The sequence below is a fragment of the Dasypus novemcinctus genome, chromosome 1 (genome assembly GCF_030445035.2).
Source record: "Dasypus novemcinctus isolate mDasNov1 chromosome 1, mDasNov1.1.hap2, whole genome shotgun sequence".
NCBI classification, from domain to species: domain Eukaryota; kingdom Metazoa; phylum Chordata; class Mammalia; order Cingulata; family Dasypodidae; genus Dasypus; species Dasypus novemcinctus.
This window is the reverse complement of record NC_080673.1, coordinates 25725060-25741554: the sequence shown is the minus strand read 5'-3', so window position 1 is coordinate 25741554 and position 16495 is coordinate 25725060. Positions and strand designations below refer to the sequence as shown.

The 16495-nt window shown below is 39.4% G+C and overlaps 2 pseudogenes; both read right to left on the bottom strand.

The window, feature by feature from the left end:
* Nucleotides 1–4944: 4944 nt before the first annotated feature.
* LOC131279503 (NEDD4-binding protein 1 pseudogene) lies at nt 4945–6018 on the bottom strand (annotated as a pseudogene).
* An 18-nt stretch (nt 6019–6036) lies between these two features.
* On the bottom strand, nt 6037–15455 carry LOC101430006 (NEDD4-binding protein 1 pseudogene; annotated as a pseudogene).
* Between the last annotated feature and the right edge of the window lie 1040 nt (nt 15456–16495).

Genomic DNA, 16495 nt, shown 5'->3' with positions numbered 1-16495 from the left:
AAAACATTTCTAATCCTCAAGCAATCACACACATGTATAAAACTCCAACTAGCGAGTTCAGTGATTAAAGAAGAAAATGGAACAGGCATGAGCGAGGAGCCTGGTGTCAGATGGTAACAGAAGCCCCTGACGACATTTCCCTCCCACCTTCTGATTGAATTTTCTGCACAACCTGCATGGAAGATAAGGCCCATGATCCCTTATCCACACCTACTTCTACCCCCAACCTGAAATCTTCTCCATACTTCAATCCGTGCTCCAGTTTCTGGCTTTATTGAATACCTTCAGGCCCCTGGACCACTGCATTAGCCTCGGAAGTGTCCATGGAGGCCGCTGTGCCCTCACCAGCCCTCTCTGTTCCCTCCCCTGCTGCACTTAAATAAGGTCTGATCATGTCACCTGTCTGCTTAAACCCTGCAATCAGTTTTCACTGTTCTTAAGATGAAGACCTAATACCTGCAAATGGTGGCTGGGGAGGTGCAGTGGGAAAAGTAATGGGGTATCCTGAGTTCACAGAGAATGTTGCAGCTGTCTTCTCAGGGGAGCCAGGGGTCAGGGTCCTGGTTACCAGGGGCCAACGTGGGACTTTACAACAAAGGACCCTCCAGGGCAGTAAATGTGTTGGGAGTAAGTATTTCTGGTTTGAAGTTAAAAACCAAGATTTTCAACATGGTTCTTCCTCACTTACCTCTACTCTGTACCTAATGCCAAGAATGTTGTGATCATTAAATAGGGATTAGATGAGATCATTTCTACAGAGCATTTCCGACTATACCCGGTCAATTCTTAGCCATTGTCAATGAAGATGTATACGCTTTCTCTAACCTCCACTTCCATTGAGAATCAGGCCTTCAGCCCCCTCATACACACACACAAAACCCACTGCATCATTCGTAGGTAGAAAGTAACAATCATTACATGGAGGGGCATTTTCTACTCTCCCTTAATGTGTGCATTCTTTCTCTAATTTTATGCATATGTGTGGTATGTGAGTATATTTATATACATATTTATAATTAATGCTGCCATCATGGACCTGACATAAATCTGAGACTTGCAACATAGCCTCAGCAGAGATTACTGTCTGCTTCTGTAGTTACCGTAAGGATGGCTATTTCCAATAGACAGGCCCACCCCACCCAGCGCTACAAAGGACAAGCATGTCTTTTAATGAGAATGTGATTTACAGCAAGTGCACAGGCAAAGAACTGGGGGAAAATCTTCAGTACACGATGGCTTCAGTCATACCAGGTACTGACAACCCCTTGAATCTTCATCTATAGAGCTTGTCTTTCTTACAATCTTTATGTTAATATGGACAATGCTCACTTGTCATCCCATTCATTGACAGATCTTTCATATATATCCCTTCAACAAATTTATTGAAAACAATTTCCAGATGAGAAGTCTGCAACACAAGGATAACTTCTCCCACCATCAGGAAGCTCCAGTGCAGAGGGGGAGATAAGTAACAGAACCAAGGTTTTGGCCTCCTCTTCACGTGGATACCTTCTACCCAGAGAACAGTAAAACAATTTTCCCTTGATCAGGAACACAAATGCCTGCACTTCAGTCATATCTGACATAAAACATTTTAAAAAGTAAAAATATATACTATATATGATAGAAAAGATTTACCTGTTCTCAACATATCCTTCTAGAGGAAATTGTTATTTCCCACAATACCATTAGTGTTATTAATGGCTTCTTAATGAACCTTCCCAATTAATCTATGCATATAATATAAAATGAATTCATTATTTATATTTGTTTGTATCTAGAAGTTTACCTTTCATTTTTATACCAATTTGAGCAAAATATGTATTTTACAACTGTTTATTGTTCACTTGTTTTTGTCTTGCATCAACATGTATATATCTCTTTTTTTCATATTCATTATGATATCATACATCCAACATATAACTTCCCATTTTAACCTCTTTCAAGCACATAATTCACTGGTCTTAATTATATTCATAACACTGTACAACCATCACTACCATCCAATACCAAACTTTTCCATCACCTCAAAAAGAAACTCTATACCAATAAAGCATTATTTTCCCACTTGGGGGATTTCCTTACATTATTTCCAGCAATTGTAGCACTCATTTTACTAGACAAATTGTTAAAGCCCTGACACAGTTATTACAAACCATGTGGCATTATCTTTGTACAGATACGAACAGTATTCTTAAACCAAGATTGTCTAAATTACTTGACAGCACTGGACTTCTTTGGCCCAAGATCTTACCCTTGGCTCCAATTACCATTTGCAGTACTCCCTGTAGAAAACAATATGAAATTGTTACTGGTAGACCTATGTCTTAGGGAATGAAATTAATGAACGACCCTTTATTTCACAGCACAACATAACTCATTTTAGCAAATCCATAATATACAATGCCAAAGAGTCTCTCCAGTAGGTAAAGGATGATTTTTCTGATCCACATGACAGACACCTGAAAAAATATAGCCTCAAAATAAGAGATGGGGTCTACTGAAAACAGCACCAATGAAAGGCAGCCCTAGACCTTCACTAGAAGGATTACTACCCAGTGCTCCTGACTTCTGACCCTACAAGGTGTTGAATGGGTCCATATTTCTGAACTAGAAAATGTAATCAGTCAGCTAGTTTCTGGCTTTATTGAATATCTTCAGGCGCCTCTTAACTATCCCCTTAGAAGTTCATAACCAAACTGAAACCTCAGTTGGACTTCTCTCAGTCTACCGCTGGAGTTCATGAGTCTTGATTTGCCTCATTGTGCAGATGGTTGTTGCCTTGTCTTGTGGTCAGTGTTAATGAACACATGACCAGAAGTTCATCATTCACAGTGAGATTAGATTGCTGGTTCTCTCTCTAAAGGTATAGCTGCACAGCATTAATCATTAAACTCATTAGCTAAGGTTCTTTTCAGAAAATAGTATTGTACTTGACTACTTGTTAGGGGTCTGTAGTTTTTGGGTAAACTGCCACATGACTTTAACTGTAAGCCATACCTCATCAGGATCCTTTTTTGATGTCTTTGAGTTCAACTGATTTGAGCATGGGAAATGGTTTAGGAAACTATTCCAAACATGGGGCATTTTACTGATCATGATGATCGTCATGTCCCTGGTGAACTAGCTATAAGAGTTTTAAATGGGTGCACCCAGATGCTTGTTAATCAGCAAAAGGTCTCTCTGCAAGAACAAGAATGGAAGGATAAAAAAGAGATACTGTCATCACAACTATTCATAAGCTTAGCATTGTGACCTCTGAATACTACTCTGAAACTCCAAGCAGTAAATGAGGGGGTTAACTAAGTCTTATATTGTCATCACAATTCTCAGTTGCTGAAAGGCTGATCAATACGGAGGGAATTGCCAGGTAAAGCACATAGGCTCAAGATGCAGTGGCTCATGCTAAGCTCCACATCAGCAAACTAAAACTTAACTTAGTTACTGTTTCTTTCGATTGATTGGATCTCCCAGAACCTGAAATTTAAGTTCAACCAATCTATACTCTGCCAGCTAATGTTGGATATGTGTGTCCTGGCCCCACTGGCTTATCAATAGACAAATATAGATAATATCTGATACAGTCAATGCAGCCACTTTTACTCTTAGCTACGTTGTTGGTTGCAAGAGACTGTCTATATAAACCCTGCCCTTTGTACCACTCTTTAGGGCTCTCTTCTATATTCTGGATGGAATGCTGCTGGATTCATGAATAACTTAATAAAGTTCATGTTTTTTTTCATTGCTTGTGCTTTGGTACATGGTTTAATAAACTACCAGTTACCAGAAGATCTTGAAGACATTTCCCTGTATTTTATTTTTCAAAAAACAAATCAATTTTATTAATACATATTAATAAAGCATAAAGTTCGTCCAAAGTGTACAATCAGTGGTATTGATATAATCACATAGTCATGCATTCATCACTTGAATCATTATTAGTGCATTTCCATTATTTCAATAATAATAATAATAATAAAGCAGTCAAAGAAACAAGAAAATTCATCACCTCTTAATCTCTCTGTGCATCTCCCACTGTACATAGCTGCTATTTCTGGCTATTCTTACACATTCATTTATTTTTTTTTATTAAGCAGTTTTATTGAGATATATTCACATACCATATGAATGATCCAAAATTCATAATCAATGGCTTTTGGTATAATCGCAATATTGTGCATTCATCACTACAAAAAATTTTACAACAATTTCATTACTGCAAAAAGGAAACCCCACACCCCTGGACAGTCATCACCAACACTATGCTGCCATAATTTTCTGCCTCCCCAACTTTACGTAGTTTTTACCACACATTACATGCTTATACACTATGATTTCAAAGCCACAGATTTCTGATTAAATTTTGTGTTTCCTTTTAGAATCTGTAGGAAGAAAAACTGGAGTTACCAACCAAAAATTCAAGTATACTGGCATTTCTATTTACCCATGTTGCTGTCCTCTTTGGAGAGCTACATTTTATCATGTGGCTTTGATCTATCATCTATTGTCCTTTCCTTGTAACTTGCAGAACTTTCTTTAGTATTTCTTTTTGAGTTAGTTTAGTGGTGGTGAACTCCCTCAGCTTTTGTTTATCTGGAAATGTCTGAATCTCTCGTCATTTTTAAACCGTTTTGCCTGGTATAGAATTCTTAGTTGGCAATTTCTGCCTTCAGTACTTTAAAAATGTCAAGCCACAACCTTCATGTTTGTGGTTTCTGAAGAGAAAGGGGCACTTATTCTTATTGAGACTCCCTTGTATATGGCAGGTTGCTTCTCTCTTGTGGCTTTCAGAATTCTCTCTTGATCTTTAGCATTTGACATTGAAGATTGATATGCAGAGGGTTGGGTCTACTCGGAATTATCCTGTTTGGAATCCATTGAGCATCTTGGACATGTATATTCATGCCTTCTCTCAGCTCGTTGTTTCTGCAGAAGATCTCTGTGCTAGCATGGGCAGATTAGGTTGCATATTGGAAAGGCTTGGAGGAGGGGGAAGTGGGGCTCCTGAGGAAGCCAGTGGCTTGGAGGGCCCCTCTGAATCTGGGCCAGAGGCTTGTAACTGGTGTTGGCTTCTTGGGCACCAAAGACTCTGAAGCTGGAGTCAAACACACCCACGTTTAGCAGGGCATTGAGTAGGGGCTGCATATCTCTAAGGAACGCTTACCTCCTTCTGAAGAGATTTTTCTAATCGAGGCCCACTTCTTCCCAGATGGTCATCAGGAGCCATAAATATGTCCCCCAGAAATATATACTGAAGCAATCTTTTTGTAATAATTTACCTCCAAGAGACTGACTCATTCACAAATTCTGAGAAGTTATCCTTTGTTACAATTATGCCCCCAGTTTTGTCCCCTAAGTATTGTACAAACCTGTCATCATGAGAAGCAATTATTTCTCCAAAGACCAGCCACACAGGAGTTAAAGATACTATTCCAAGCTCCTGGATCTGGTTTCAGAAATGTGGTTCTGTGACATTAGGATCATGCCTTGCTCTCCACCATCATACCAACACAGTGATGCTTCTATTACCAGGCTTCCAAAAATATTCATCTTCAATTGCAATTGCTCAACAAGGAAAGTACTTTTTCCGCCATAGGTAACTGTAACTTTCCTCCCATCTATCGACAATGTGTTTCAAATCTGTACTCCCTGGGTCATTTTTTAATTCCACCTTTCAGGAAACTTAGAATACCCCAAAATGTGAGTCCTGTAAGTGAGGAAGCAATGTGATCAGATGGCCCTGACAACCTTGCATCATTGACTGAAGGTAGCAGCTGGGACTGCAGCAAGGTGGAGAAACAAACCAGTGGAGAATTGACTTTGACTGAGGAGAGCTACAGCATCCTGAATAGCTTTTATAGACAGATTTCATATTATTTGGAAGGCAAGGTTTTTTCGCTGCTGCCAACCATTTTCAGCGAAACCCTGGAATTCTGGGTTGCGTCTCACAACTCCCCTTGAAGTAAAATCGACAGATTCTTTGAGGGCATGAAGGGACAACAGAGGGTGAAATGCCATCAGTTGCAAGAATCTATGTTACAAACATAGTTCTGATTTGAACCCAAGAGTTTTTGGTTTTGTTCTAAAGCTATCATTTTTGCAATTTGAGGTACACTGTTTTGATACTACTATGAATGGTAACTGAGAACATTTTTCTACAGAATTTTGCTGAATGAAGTTGTGTTCTTTAGAGTGGAAACAATTGTAAGCTCATTTATCCTGCTACAAATCCTCATTTTTTGTTTTCTGGGTCACTCTAGACATAGCACAATGTGAAAATTCCTTATCTTCTTAAAACCTTTTATTTTCTTTTTCAATTTCCTCTAAGAGAAATAATGTTTGTGTAGATGTCCCAAACTCCCTAATGACCTGTTCAACAATTTTTGGGAATGTCCATGGTTTTAAAAAAGTTTACAAGGATGCTATTCCATTTCCTCAGTAATGTCTTTTAAATCTGTATTTAAATTTTCAGATTGAATAAAAGAATCAGACATGTCAATGATTACACTTCCAGCCAATGTCTTACCATCACGTAAAATCGCCCTGACTTGAACATTTTCCAAAGACAACTGCTTCTTGGTATGTCATTCTTCAGAATAAAAAAGTCTCCTTTTGTTATGAAATCTCTCTTTGGACAGAGCCTCTTCATCTGGGGTGAGGCCATTTATTGGAACAAAATGTACATCTGGAGAACTAGAAAAGGCTCTATCCATTTGTATTGTAATCTCAGAAATTGGAGCCCTGCTTCATTTCTTGCCTCTTCCTGAAAAACAATTTAATCTCTGGAAATATTCAGTCCTGTGGCAGTATCCTGTGTAAACTGTTTGTTTAGAATCTCACATTGCAATAACATCATCATCTCCTGTTCCAAACAGACTTTATTCACCTTGTGTTCTTTGTTCAAGAAAGAGGGCAAACTCAACAAGTCCATTGTATAATTGTCTGCCTGGACTTCAACCAATTGTTTAAATTCCCTTTTTACCTCTGATTCTTTTACATTGCTGGGCAGGTTCGCATGATTCTCAGTAGAGCTTTACCAACTGCTGAACCTGACTCCTAGCCATGACCACAGCCTCGGTCCTCCCTCTAATGCTAAGAAGACTAATGTCCAAAATGCAGGGTTCAGCACAGGTATCCACCCAAGCTCTTCAGAAAGAGGCTCTGTGTCCCAACAGAAATGCAGTCCATAATCTTGGGGTAACATTCTCTTTCTTCTAGTTGAGGTTCACAGGTTTCTTTACTGTATTCCTTGGCACTATACACAGCCTCCTGAGCACCGAGAAGCTGCAGCCAAATGTGCACCAGCAGCCGTTCTCCCAAAAGGCCGAACATGGCTGGCCTGGTCTAAGCCAAAAGGTCCTAGATGTGACCGAGCCACAGTTCCAGCAGCACAGCCCCCTCACCAGCACAATGAACTCATCCAGCACTGCCCTGGCCAGCATGGCAACCCGGCCTCCTAGGGCTGCGGTGGTGACGGCCCCTCAGCCTGCAGTCGCTGGCCCAAGCCCATTAAGTGAGGTCGGCCCATGACCCTTGGCACCACCCCAACCAGCTGTCCACGGGCTGGTCTAGACAATCTGCAGTGGCAGTAGCAATACGGCACCTGTGAACTGTGATCTTCACCACCACCACCAAGGGCCAGCCCTGCTGCGCATGTACCCTTTTCCTTAGTTCAGTGTTTACCCTGTTACTGCTGAACTTTAATTGTTTTCTAGATCTTTGAGAAAGATGCTTCTGCCAACTCTTGCTAGTTATTCAAAGCTTCTGGGTGGGAGAGATAGAACCCTAAAGCATCTCAATCCAACATCTTGTTCAGGGTGCCAGGAGGGCGTCCCTATGAAAGATGAGTATCTGTTAGACAAATATATAGGCAAACTTTGCCAAGACTGAATGAATAATGAATGAACAGGCTCTTAGCTCTAAATCGCTATTAGTGTGCCAGGGATACAGTCCTGTGTTTGCAGAGGAAATAAGAGAATGAGGGTCTTACATTAGGGTTTGCTTCCGCAAAGAAAAGCATATTGTGTTGAGGTTCCAGCTCTGGTGGAAGGGTAGGAGTGCCGTATGCAGTTGTGCATGTGTGAGTGTTGGGGATGGGGTGAGCCTCCTTTCCGGGCAGGCAGAGGGAAGTGCCTGTACCAGGACCTTGTTTCGGGAAGATAAAGAAGGGATTAAAGAAAATGAAATCTTATTGTTTCTGAATTTTATAGGACCCTCAGGAAGTTCAAGCCTGGCCAAAGTACAGTTTAGTGATGGAGGCTGGGGTGGGGACAGAACATTAAGTCCATTAGAATCATTGTAGTGTATTGGTGTTTACCCAAGAACAATCGAAAGTGGTTGTAAACTTTGAAAAAATTGAAGAAGTAAGGAACTATGATTAGAATTCCCTGGTCATAGGAGATGAGCTATGATGACCCAAAAGGTTTGGTAGTAAGAAGACAAATAACAGGACAACGCAGATATGTGTAGACAGATAGGAGGCTATTGGAAGAGCTCAAGTGGAGATGATGCTGATATGAACTTGGGTGGTGCTGTGAAAAGAAAGTTTGGATTAAATTGTCTATGTTATTGCTGATGAGTGGTGGTAGAAGATGAAGGGATCATAATACTAGTTACTGTAACTAGTTATTGAAGAGCTTCAACTGGGTATGCAAATAACCTAAAATGAATGTGATCTATTGTTCTGTTACTGGAGACCTCCTGAGCCTAATTTTAAAAGTCTATCTTTTACCATTGTTTTCTGTCCTTCAAAGAGACTGGATGGCCATCAGAAACATAAAAGTCACCTGAGAACTAGGTTGCAAAAAGGGTTCTCAGTCAGAGATGGGTTTGTATATTTGGTGAGGAGATGGTAAGGTTGAAAGTGATTAGGAGCTCACAAAATACCTTCTGTTAAGTCCAGAATGTATATCCTTATTCAGCCCCTCTCTAAGTGTGAGTATTTCTAGATTGTCAGACAGAAGTACAGACAATTTAAGTCATCACTCAAATTATCAATTAAATCTCATCCCTCACAAAAAGGTATTGGGAAGTACTCAATGAACCATAGTCATTATTCAACAGTTGAATTTTCCAGTATCTATTTTGAACTCATGGTTGAAACTTTCTCTTATTGGAATAGATTTCATCTAAACCTACATAAACAATTCAGGCTTTTCTCCATCTTCCACCTCCCAGGAATGCAGGACCTAATGAAATTTATCAGATCTGAGATCAAATGTGGAGACAGTAAAATCTAGATTGTAGATATGTTTGTTTTGTACACAGAAACCTCAGAAATAGTAAGAATAACATCCAGGATTAGATTGTTTTTAAATGTCTTTATCTCTTTCTGCTTTTAAAACTAAAATATTTTGTTTCATTTTATTTTGAAAGAAAATTTAAAACACAAATGTCTGACAATACATAATTGCTAAAATTTGTAATAGTGTTTAAATCTTCTTTTAGAAAAGATATAAAACATCTTGGATATGGATAAACTCATTTTCTTACTCAGAGAAAATATATTTAATGCCCATAAATAATCTATTTTTATATTAATATATAGGTATGTATAAATATTTTAATAGTTATATGGTAGTTTATATTAATTGATGTATTGTATGGTATTGGTATCATATACACTTTATATTGGCACATCATATTTCTTAAACATTCCCTTTGGAGAACAGGGTGAAGATGATAGTGACTTGGAAAGTAAGTAGTCCAATTTGGGAAAGATGTCTATACTTGTATATTTTAACTTTTTATTATGGAAAATTTCAAACAAGTGGAAGAGCAGAGTGATTGGTGGAATATACCCACATAGACTAATCACACACTGACAGGAATTGTCATGGTCAATTTTGTTTCATCAATACCAAATACTCTTCCCATAAGCATTAAATCATTTTTACACAAATGTTGGAAACTGAGGCACAGTGGTCTCGCAAGGAGAGTGGTGCTGTTTCCATGGCTACGCTTGCAACCTAAGGAATGTGGTAATTAAGAGTTCCCAGCAAACAGGGTGAAGCTGTTCAAGGCTGAAAGAAAAGATGGACAGATAACATTTTGTAGTAAATAGAACACTTAGACTTTTACCTTGAGGTAAGATTTTTTTAATTCCTTAGATTATGAGTAATACTGATGTTGAACTGCATGTTGCTGCTTGTTCTCCTGTGGACTGGGATATACAGAGAGCCCCTTGTGAACAATAAAACTGTCTGATGAGTCTCTACTCGCAGACCCCTGATACCAGCTCTCTTGTTCTTTCTTTCTTTCTCTTTCTTTCATTCCCGATACTCTTTGGGCCCAAATCTCCAACACAAAACGCTTATAAATCATATCAGTTCTTTGGAAAATATTTTAGAATATATAAGAAAACCATTTTGGGAGACGGACTTGGCCCAGTGGTTAGGGCACCCATCAACCACATGGGAGGTCCGCGGTTCAAACCCCGGGCCTCCTTGACCCGTGTGGAGCTGGCCCATGTGCAGTGCTGATGCGCACAAGGAGTGCCCTGCCACGCAGGGGTGTCCCCCGCGTGGGGGAGCCCCATGCGCAAAGAGTGCGCCCGGAAAGGAGAGGCGCCCAGTGTGAAAGAAAGTGCAGCCTGCCTAAGAATGGTGCTGCACACATGGAGAGCTGACACAAGATGACACAACAAAAGGAAACACAGATTCCCATGCCGCTGACGACAGAAGCGGACAAAGAAACAAGACACAGCAAATAGACACAGAGAACAGACAACCAGGGTGGAGTGGGGGAGAGAAATAAATAAATAAATAAATCTTTGAAAAAAAAAAGATAACCATTTAAAAAATTATACCCATAGTATTATGATCATAATTAAATTTAATAATTTATTTTTTTTTAATTTTCCTTATTTCAACTTCCAAAAATAAAATAATAGACTAAAGACTTCTTAAACTATGGAAGCATTACTTTTAAAAAATCTGTTTTAAGGATTAAGTAAAATGTCCCTGGACAGGATTTTTAAAAATAATTTCATTAAGAAATTAACAAAAAAAGGATATACTTCTAAGATAATATAAATAAAATAAGTTGATGATAAGAGAGAGAGAAAGAGGGATATCATCTACAAGTTCCTGATTTTTTCTCTGTATGCTAACTTCAGTTGATTTAGAGGATTCTGTTAAATGAAGTGGAAGGTTGCGTTAGTTGTATTAGTCAGACAAAGGGGTGATGATTCTGATGAAATCTGTTGGCTTTTATAAAAGGTATTTATTTGAGATAGAAGCTTACAGTTACAGACCATAAATCATAAGTTACTTCCCCCACCAAAGTCTTTTTCCAAGTTGCTGGAGCAAGATGGCTGCAAAGGTTAAGTTTTCTGGTCTCCTTTCTTCCCAGGGTTCATTTCTTTGGAGGCTCAATTGCTCTGCTCCTACACAAGGCCAGCTGTAGGCTGTCAGGCAAAGGGCTTGTCTCTCTTCCATGGGCCTCTGCCTCACAACCATGCTCCTCTTGTTCTTCTACATGTTTACTTCTTGAAGCTCCAGCTCAAAAATTCCAAACTCTGTTCTCTGCCATGTCTTTCTCTTCGGGTCTCTACCACCAAGGGGGCGGGGTCTCACCATCCTACTGACATGGCCCAATCAAGGCTTTAATCATTATTTAATTGGTAAAAGTGAAACCTCTGAATCCTATAATCTAATACACCCAGAGGGACAGACCAATTCACAAACAGAATCCAGTATCTCTTTTTGGAATTCATAAATAATGCCAAACTGCTACAAAGGTGGATGGATTTGGATTGGGGCAGGTGAATCACATGATCTATTTTGCAGGTAATAAGCCAGACCCAGGGCCCACACTCATCCATGACTGAATATCCCCAAGTAAGACAGTTTACTAGACCTTAAAAAAATAAGCCATTTATAATAGAACTTGAAGTATCAAATACTTAGGAATCAATCTAGCAAAAATATGCATGCCCTCTCTCTACAAGTTTGTTAAGCATTATAGAAAGAAATTAAAGAGGTCTAAATGAATGTAAAATATTAAGGAGATTCGGTGTCATTAAGGTGTCGATATATCCAGATTAAATCTCAGGTATTTTTGATTTGGTGCATTGGAAATCAGACTCACACTGAATAGAAAAATGAATTCCAGGTAAATTTAGGGCTAAGATAAATAGCTACTAAGGAAAAGTTGATGTATGTATTAAAATATTATTTCCTAACAATACAAAAATGTATCAATGATAAGGGAAAAGATTCATGAATTTGGCTACTTTGAAATTCAGATTTTCTTTTTAATAAAGTGAAAGTGTAGACAGAATGGAAACAAGCCTAAGGGTGAGAGAAGACATTTCTAACACATATACCGGACAAAGGGCTATGATCCAGATAAGAGGTATGCTTACCAGGAGCTCCATGCCTAAGTAGGCCCTGCATGTCGCAAACACAAACACACACCCAGAGAAGAGTAATTAAAGAATATAGGGTTGCCTCTGAAACACAGGATGTATGCTCAATACTAAATAATAAATGCCTTCAAAATTCACATGCATTTTGGCTAGCACCAATCAGACCCCAGAAAAATGCTTCTCAAAGTCTTGCCTTCTGTCCTCCAGACAAAATAACTGCATGTGAATGCCCAGTGGACTTGTTCTACTCCTTACAACCTGAGAGAACCCTGCTTTGAACATTAATTAGAATAATTAAGTGCCATTATTTCATTTCAAAAAATTAAAATTTCAGCTCTAATTCAAATTTTTTTATTCAAAATGGCACCTTTATATATAATTTGATTTTGCCCATATTATACATACATGATTTAGAATATTTTAGAGAAGAAAAATAGTTTTTCTAAAAAGGTTATCTTAAGAAATAGATTATTTCCTGAGAAATAATCTCTACATCGCTGAAATTTACAGTGGTAGGAATATCTTTTCCAGTCATGGTGGACCACAGACCACACCTGATACTTTTGCTAACTGGGAGACTCAGGGCTCAGCTGCCTCACAGGTAGTCTTAGGCTGGTGGCTTGGCCACACCAGAAGGATCATCCATGTGATTGAGGGATTGGTGCCTTCTCCCCAAACTCAAGGGAGAGGAGGGGACCAGAAATTGAGTTGAGACATTCAATCAATGAATCATGATGAAGTAAAGAAACCACATCCAAACTGTGTTTACCTGAAGACTGAGCCACACCACATAGTTTATGTTAACAATGTGATTTACTGGGGAGGCATTGGAGGGGATGGAGACTGAAGTTCAGCTTCAAGGGAAGGCAGGCAGTCAGGCCTGTCTACTAGATAAGCCCCAAGTGAAAATGTGGCCCAGGAAGGCTTGGGTGAGCTTCACAGCTGAGCATATTTCATGCGTGGTGCTATGCATTATTGCTGAAGACCGAGCATTGTCTACAGATTCCACTGAATCCTGAGCTTGTCCTCTCCTGAACTCTGTCCTGTGCACCTTTTTTTGCTGTTCATTTTAGTCCGTATCCTTCCAATGTTATAAATCATGACTGTTAGTATAAGATTTTTGCCGCATTCTATGAGTCCTTCTAGCAAATCATTGGACTGAGGGCAATTGTGGAGACCCTGGAATGCAATATACAGTCGAATCCCTTTTTGCCCACCACAGGAGGCAAAAGAACTCTAGAAGTACAACTTTTCCAACTATTGCCAAGCATTAACTTCACAGGAATCTCAAAAAAAATTAGTACGCACGGAAGACACATATAGGTATGTTAAAATAGTAAATGTAAAACTATACATTTATTGGTATGAAGAAATCAATATTGGTAAGAAAAACAATGGTAATCCTGAAGTCTCCCTTTTGGAATTGTACACCTGCTTTGGCATTGATTTCTACAGTGTTTTTATGAAATAGGCATTACAAACAAGGTAAATGTTATATAATAATCACATTATAGTTAGTTATTGAAACATACAAACAATGGCTTTTTCTAGTGACTGAAACAATGGAAAACTATTCAATTTTTGAAAACAAAATATCTAAACATTTAAATTAGCGTTCTGTAATAACCTATAAATGTTGCATGAACACAGTGAAGAAAAGATGCAAGTTAACTCTTGTCTTCCAGTTTGTTTACCATTCATTTCCTTCATCTGTGATTATGCATAGGGTGGGAGAGTTTGAACTAGGTCCAGAAGAGAAAAAAGGCCTAAGTGTTTCTGTAAAAGTATCATTGAAAGTGTAAATGTGAGATCTGGTATGCATATTGTAAAATGAAACCTCTCCCAACTCATAATCGAGGAAAATGCCGACCCATATGCATCTCATTCTATCCATTGTACCAGGAGTATTTGCCCCCTGCTGAATTTGCCAACATCCATTCTTCTGCAATGCTGATAGAATGGCGTTTCGAGGGAAAGTGTCTTTACACACGCCCAGAGACCATTGCCCTGTGCCTCTCACTTCTACCTGCCAGAAATGCCTGGCACAATCAAATCCCTCAGAACTTACGACAGCTGGGTGGAAAGTAAATCTCTTCCGATTATAACGAAAGTTTGTTTTCTCCTTCCCATAGCTTACACTTTTTCTGTCTTCTGAGATAATGAGTTTGGGGTGAGCAGTTTCAGTATCTAGTGACAAATCTACCTTAAACATGTTGATAATTTTCTGCATGCCAAAATATTGTGGAGGAAGAGAGTAACTCTCTTTCTTTAACTCATATGAAAACACAGCTGGGGTTTTTAGGTTTTCATAGCTTTTGTAGATATTGTCAATATCTTTCAGTAACTCCAATGTAGACTGCACATGCTTTTCTCTAGTTTCACTGAGCATATTTTTCAGTATGGATATATGCTCTGAAATTTGCACAGTATTTTCAATCAGTTTTTCTTGAATATCCTTTGTTTCCGTTGTCAGTCCCAAAAGAATGGCATCCTTCTCCTTTCTCAGTGACTGCATAAGTTGTTCAAGTTCAGTGTGAAAATCAAGCCTCTGCTTTTCTACCTTCCACTTAAATTTAAATGACTTTGAGACTTGTGTTTCCAAATATTTCTCAGCTTTTTCAACTAACTTCTTCAGTGGCTCTATGTAGCTCTTGAGTCTCTTCCTTTGAGTAGCTGCAGCTTCCTCAAGGGCTATCAGGTGGTGATCCTGGTGGTGAGAGGGGCCTCTGCACTGAGCACACAACAGCTCCAGGTCCTTCTCACAGAACAGGGTCAGCAGCTGATTGTGTTTCTCACACAGGAGTTTCTTTTCCTGCCGTTTCCTCTTCTTCCTCCTGATGGGAAGTTGCTTCACAATTTCAGTCATTTGGCATAACTGCGTGTTCCTCTTGAGGTTCCTGTCAAGGCAGTGCTGGAGGCAGACAGGACAGGGGAAGACGTCTTGCAGATCTTCCCAGCACTGGGTGATGCAGGAGCAACAGAAGTTGTGGCCACAGTCGATGGTCACTGGGTCTCTCAGGAAATCCAGGCAGATGGGGCAGCTGGCCTCTGCTTGGAGGTCAGTAAGGGAGAATGCAAAGGCCATTGCGTATTGAGTACTGACAAGTGAAAATTCACTTCCACGAAGGGGGAACAGTGAGAAGGTGATGACCTGAATCCTTATGCTCCACCAGGGAGTCTCTCCTGAGAAAGGTACTGCTCCACGAGTGCTTCTGCTTCCTGCCCTCCAATTCCAGAGAAGCTTCAAGGAGGAGCCTACGCATCTAGCCCATTCCTGATCTTCCTGTGATGTTCTCCTCTGGTGTTCAGTTGTTCACAACTGATGTTCAACAATGGAATCCTCCTGGTCAGGACAGAAGCACAATTCCAAGTCAGTATATCATTGCCGTGGACTGAAAAATATTGTCCTCTTAAAAGTAAGTTTAATCAAACATGTGTCCTTCCTTCCTTGTTTGGAGACTATCCCAGTTAAACTGTTTATTCAAACTTTTTTTTTTTTTGCTTATATATTGAGCAGATATATATTCGATTCCTTAGTTGCCTTTAACAAGAGTAAAGAAATTGAGGAACCAGAATATCATGTTAGGGACAACTTCAACATGCAATAAGTAAAAACCATAAGACAGTGAATTCTATCAGAAAATCAACTAGATGTTTTCAAAGAATACCTAGAAAATGAAAAATGAAATAGAGATGTATCTCAAGGATTAAAGAAGAATTTACAGGCAAAGCAATCAATAATGTAATAATTTAATTTGGATTTAATTTCAAGCACACAATTCAAAAGAAATACTTCTGTTTAGGAAACCAGGTGTCTGGTGAAATAAAATTATAGTTAATTTTCACAAAGTGTGCTTGTGGTATTAGAGTTAGGTTAGTTAGAAAACTTTCAGGAGATACATACCAAACATTTCTAAATGAAATCAGATGATGTCTAGGGCTTACTTAAATAATTAGGTCAGCGGCAGACTTGGCCCAGTGGTTAAGGCGTCCGTCTGCCACATGGGAGGTCCGTGGTTCAAACCCTGGGCCTCCTTGACTCGTGTGGAGCTGGCCCGCGTGCAGTGCTGATGTGTGCAAGGAGTGCCCTGCCATGCAGGGGTGTCCCCCACGTAGGGGAGCCCC